We start from the raw sequence: 6,525 nt of genomic DNA, 5'->3' as shown, positions 1-6,525 counted from the left end.
AAGTGCAGAGAAGCAGAGGATGACCAGCAGGACTCGCCCTCCTCGCGCACACGTCCTCGGTTCAACCCCCTTCTGAAGCTCAGGTTTGCGCCCCTCTGTGTGTGTGAGTGAGTGTGTGTGTGTGTGTGTGTGTGTGTGTGTGTGTGTGTGTGTGTGCGCCTCAGCCTCTCCTCACTGCTGTCAAAGTGCGTCAAGTCCGCAGAAAGACGCAGCGGCAGCGTCCGGAAGTCAACTTCAGAGTAAAAATTTGATAAAAGTCAAAATGTTTGTGAAACAGTTGTGGCTCTTCTGTAATGGCTCCCTGAACCTTTCACATTATTATTCCCAAATAAACTTTTTTTTTTTTTTTTTTTTTTTTTATTTATCTTGTTTTCATTATATTCATGCAAGCAAAGTACAAAGCACTTTTAACTCTTGGTAAAAAAAAAAAAATTATAATTAAATAAAGGGAGACTAAAATGGGTGAAATGGGGGGGGGGGGGGGGGGGTTTAAACCACAAGAAATGGAGAAAAAAAAAAAGCTTTAAAAAAAAAAAAAAAAAAGCTTAAAAGACCAGGGTTTCTAAAATCAATCAATCAATCAATCATAAAAATGGGGAACACCAGGAAAAATGGCTCTTTTGTTTTATATCCAAAGGACGAAATAATGATTTCCTCCATAATACCAATTTTAAACCTCATCATCTTCTTGAAAATTGAAAAAGTTTACTTGAAATGTATATGAATTTAAAGTATGGCAGAAGGTTCAGTCAGTTCAAAAAAAACATTTGTATGTTGAAGGTTGAATCACAGTGCTTAATTTGTCTTAATTTTTCAATGATATAAAAATTACTGCAAAATCTCTCGCCAGTCATAAAAAAATGACTCTTCTATATAGAAAATCAAAACAAGAATATAATAACTGTGTAATAACTTTTTGAGAAGAAGAAAGCAGCTATTTTTAAGTCCTACGTCATCTGAGCTCTTCAGAGGCTTCATTCATCCCACATTTTGACATATACTGATCACAGCAGCTCCATTTTGCACCCAAAAATATGAAACGTCTAATGATGCATAGACAGAAACATGCAGAAAAGCAGCAAACACGTCATTCATAATGAGGCAGTGTTGTCTCACACATTCCCACCCAAATACCACACGCACTGGAAATTAAACATTTCCAAAGAATAAATGAGGTCACTTTTTTATCCAGAAACCAGGTTTACTTTCAATCCATGTTTATGGTGTATATGTTTCAAACAGACTTCAAACCAAAGGTTTGACATCTGCGTGTGTTTTTTCCAAACAGAGCAGGGTGATAGGTTGACTAATTGTTTGTCGCTGGTTTTTGGAACTTGGGTGGCAACAGGAATTTGGACTGTGTCACACGTACTCGAGGCACCTGGAGATTTCTTTTGTAACAATTAAGTAATATAATAAAGTGAAAATAAAGAGACCTAAGATATTCCTTTAAAACAATAGCACAACAACTGGCGATGCATTCAAATGTTTCAGGCACAAAATCAATCTGTGCTGAATGATTTAGTCGTGGAAGTTGAAATCTTGAATTTCAAATCGATGAATGGATGAATGATTTCAAAGTCATTATCACATCATTTAAGTAGTAATTTAGCTGGATTTCTTTTTTTAAAATCTTTCAGAACCAAAATAATTACAAATTACTGATTTATGTTGTGAGAAAATCCAGCTTGGACAGTTGTTTCACCACAATATTTGTTTAAAACTAAACTAAAAATATCAAATCTGTACTTCAAGTATGATAATACATTAATTCTGATTATCTACGACGGTCGTTGAGCCGCTCAGGCTCCCTTGTGGGAAAATGTAACAATGCAAGTCAATTTAAATGCAGAAACTGGACAAGCAATTTTAATCATTTTAGCTTAACTCCTTTATTACTATTATTATTTAAGTCGTTTTTGCTGTTCTATATATATGATTTGGTGGTTCCATCTATTCTTGCTCTTTTACCTTATTTAGCCATTTTTAGCCTACATTAAGCCATTTTTGAAAATCAGCTTGGTATGTAAATATAATAAAACTGCAAGCGAAATCTTTATTTGCAAGTGATTTTTCTGAAAATGTCATGGAGCCACAACAAGGGGTCTGCAAAGCAAAGGTTGAAAGAGTACTAAAAATATTCAAGTATTTAAGTAAAAGTACAATTACTTTTGATAACTTTTTAAAAGTACAAGTAAAATTACCAGTCTAAAAACGTACTCAAGTAAAAGTAATAAGTAGCTCATGTAGCTGCTGTTTTTCTGGCGCATCATCCACTGCAGTATTTCCGGGGCATAATATTTCTAATTCAATAAGTAAATTTTTTAATAAGTTTTACTCTCCTTTCAAAATGTCATTGTTTGTCAAACATCAAATAAGGTCTTGTATGGTATGGACTTGCTGGAACCAGCAGATGGTGGTAGTACAAGTACACGGACGCCAACTGCCGTTGAACCCAAGTGAAGAAGACGAAGAAGTGGAAACAGTCATCAGGGATGAAAAAGCTGCTGATAAGAGAGAGAGAAACAGTCATCAGGGACCACGAAAGCGGTGGGACACAATGTAGACAGATCCAGCAGATGGCGGTAATGCAACTTTATGGAGGCAAACTGCTGTTAAACCCCCAAAAAAGAAGAAGAAGAAGACCTTGAGGGGGCCACCTCAACATGTATATGGGTGTTTTTTTTGGGAGGATGTTTAATTTCATACATAGTCCCAGGAATAGTAATTTAGCAAGAAAGTCCAGCAATGCCGTAACTTTCCTGTGGACCTGTGAAAAAAACCAACACCCCTCCTCCATAACAATCAGAGGAGACATCCAGGACATGCTGACAGGCGCTATCGGGCTCCGATATGGGAACTGCAAAGCTGCCTTCCATCAATCCCTGCACAGTCGTTTGAGAATAATCTCTCCCCGTCTCTCTTCTCACCATAGCTGAGATACACAAGAGCCAAAATGTTGCCGTGTTCCTCCGTCCCGTCAGCCCTCTCATCACCTTTGTGCACTCCTGCATTCTGGAAGGAGACTTCACGGCATTCGTGCAAAGTCTCCTCACTGCTTGAACAGCTTCAGGAGTCTCACCTCTCCCAGGACTCGGCCTCGTCTCTATCTGATGACTAACCGGAGAAGCATGACTTCACTCCACGTGCAAAGATATACGGGACGGCAATTTATTGGAAGCTTAATCTATGTGTTTTCATTACATCCACTGTTGTACCAAGAATCATTTATTTGTGCTCTAATAAAGAGGAAAGATTCCTAAATTCTTTTTTTTTTTTTTGGGGAGTTACACACATTGTCTTATCTGCTGGTGGGAAACTTTCTCCCGACGAGCTGCTCACATACAGACGTTTTTACTTTTTAAATATCTAATCAGCCAAGCTGTTTTTTTTATACAGTCCTGGCAACTTAACAGTTTACTGAAGGGATTGCAGATGATCCAAAGCGGCTGAGTAAGATATTTAAGAACCATTATTGACGTTAATGTTTTAAAAAATGACCCGGGTTTATGGCCCATTGCTTCTCTATGATGCGTGGTTTTGTGAATTTGGATATGATACTAAGAATTCAGTAATAGTGGCAGAGAGGATGCTGAAAATCGAAAAACGTGAAGATAATTTACTGACCCGCCGCAGGCTGATGGTCATCAGGCGGGATCGTTCTGACAGGATGCTCTGCCTGTCTCTTCTCACTTGCCTCACTTTGGCCGGCCTGTAAAGGCAGATGGGATTCTTTACATGATGCGCCAAAGAGATTTTTGGCTTTAAGTATTGATTAAATCCTCGGAGGGTCAGCCAGTTGCAACAGACCTTAATGCAGGACCAGGCAAAGTTCACAGTTAAGCATGTAAAAAATTAAATAAATAATAATAATAATAATACATGTAAATGTCCCATAGCAAGACACTGAATCCACCAAATCCAGTTGACACTGAACTCTGGCTCCGATACAAGGGCATCCTGGGTTTCAGGAGGATTTCACTTAATAATTTATCATAAGTCTGACAAGCATAACCCTTGCGATTGTGTATGTTAGGACTCAGGTGGAATATGCTGATGTAACAAGACACCTTAGGACAATAAAATTCACAAACAGGACAATGAACAGCAGAAATCTGCCAGGAAAGTGTGGCCTCTATTCTGAGAACACACAGAGTCAGCTATCGTCGTGGAAGTTAAATCATGGCAAAGGATGAAATATATCTGTCACGCACTGAATTATACTGTTTTTCGGACAATTCTCACAGGAGATGGAGGTATGAGCGGAAGAAAGACTGTCCCAGGAGTTCACACATGGCACATAGTGGCACTTTGGAGGTGATTCATTCAGACAAGGGATGTCGAAATGCTAGGAAAACTAGTTTTTTAAAACCTTTGGGACCTTGAACACATTTACTTTCCACTGATATACAATAACTTAAAAGGGTAAAACTAACCAAAAACAGAGCCGTCACCTATATATATATTGATAACCTAAAAATGATAGAATACGTGCAAATATGTTTTAAAAATCAAAATATTTTCACCTGAACTCATTTTATTTGTAGATTTTATACACAGACTTAGCTGCAGTTCAAATCTAAACTATTACATAATCACATTAACACAGTCCATTATTCCTAGCTGCAAAGAAAAGGGTAAAAAAAAAAAAAAAAAGCAAAACGAGTAAGCAAGTGTCGAGAACTATGTTGTTTATACTATAAATATACTATTTAATAGCCCACACAGCGAATAACAGCGAATAAAACTGTGACAAAATGTGCTGTATAAAGAGTAAATGGCATGCAGCCTCAGATGTTCACGCTATATAAAGATACAGTTGGATCGCGGTCTGCATATGACTTTTATATCTTTGGCACTTCAAGTGTCGAAAGACACTTGAAAGATGTGGTGATGTAGTGTAATCATGTAATATAATATCCTATGGCTTTTTTATGGGGAAATAAAAGTTTAAAAAGTAGTACAGACAGTTTAAATTTCATTATCGGACATTAAGTGTATAAGACGTGTATTTTTAATACCTCATACTTTCTTTATCACCTATATCTTTAGCATAGGAATGCTATTTGATAGATGGGATTTGAAAGTGTCTTAAAGGTTATATAAATTAACTTTTAAACATTATAAGGCACGACGTGAATGAGACTGTTAATGTCTCATATAGGGATACAATGTCTTTATCAGAGGAGCATCATAACGATTATTGGAGTTTAAGTGACTGCTGTAAAGGTACAATAGGGTCACTTTGAAGACAAAGCAAAGTATCACTGGCACAGTGTAAACTTCATTACAAGACAAGAACTGTGTGTGTGTGTGTTTAGATGGGGCAGCTGGAAGTGATCCTATTTAGGTACTAGAAAACCAAGACTTTTGTTGGGCTCTAACCCTTATTTGACAGGAAATCCACACTTTAGCCGTTAACGGGCGGCAGACTTAAAGCCCTCCAGAGAGAACAGCAGGGGGACGAAACGGTTTGAGGTAAATGCCAGATGCCCGGCCCTCCCTCATTAAGACGCGTGCAGGTCATTTCATTTTTCTTTGGTCCCTTGTCCTCCCTTTTTTGGGTCTGCATGCCGTAAGTGTGTGTGGAAAATATCGTGTACCAGCAGGTGTAGTGGGGTGTGTGTGTGTGTGTGTGTGTGTGTGTGTGTGTGTGTGTGTGTGTGTGTGTGTGTGTGTGTGTGTGTGTGTGTGTGTGTGTGTGTGTGTGTGTGCTCCAAGCCCTGGCAGCAGGCACGTAGCTGCACTGTTCACCACACACACACGCGTCACATTTGCAATGTCAATCAGTGTCAGCCCAGAGAGGAAATCCAGACGCTCAGAAAAGCTGTCTTGGAGGACATTTTTTGTGGATTGGTACTTTTTGACTTACAGCTCGCCCCGTCCCATGTGCTTCACAAGCCTTGGGTAAATAAGTTACGTTTGACAGCTGATTATGCATCAAGGGAGAAGACGTTGGAAGTTGGGAGTGCTCTTTCATAACACACCAAAGCTATGGGAGTATTAACTTCCACGATTTATTTTTTTCACCGCGGGCCTCTTGCTGAGGACTCCAAAATGTCAGTCAGGCCTCGGCGTTGTTAATTAGGAGCATGGGAAGTTTGGTAGCGCCGCGGCGTAGGAGACCGGGGAGCTGTTTTGTTTAAAGACGAGCTGAAGATGTAATCAGTGGAAGTGACACACATTTCATAACGTCCAGTAACAACAAGGTTCGGCCTTTGGAAAGCTAAGATAAGTTCCTTCTTATCAGATGTAACAAAAAAAATCCCTCCCACATGACTAATTTGCAATCTCACCTCTTATAAATACCAGCGGTCCAGTGTCACAGTTCGTTATTTGTCTGTGATGATTGATCAGCTGCTTGCTTGGGTATAGTGAAACAATTAAAAGATATTTGGAACATCAGGGTGGAGCCTTGGAACTTGTAATCTCGATGAGCCCAGACTTGAAGCTACCTACTGACACTGACAAGTTGTCAATTTTAGTTGTAAAGATGCCCGCCCAACATTCCAGTCCAGCAATGCA

Source organism: Blennius ocellaris (assembly GCF_963422515.1).
Source record: "Blennius ocellaris genome assembly, chromosome: 22".
In the NCBI taxonomy this organism is placed as follows: domain Eukaryota; kingdom Metazoa; phylum Chordata; class Actinopteri; order Blenniiformes; family Blenniidae; genus Blennius; species Blennius ocellaris.
Note: the sequence above shows the minus strand (reverse complement) of the source record.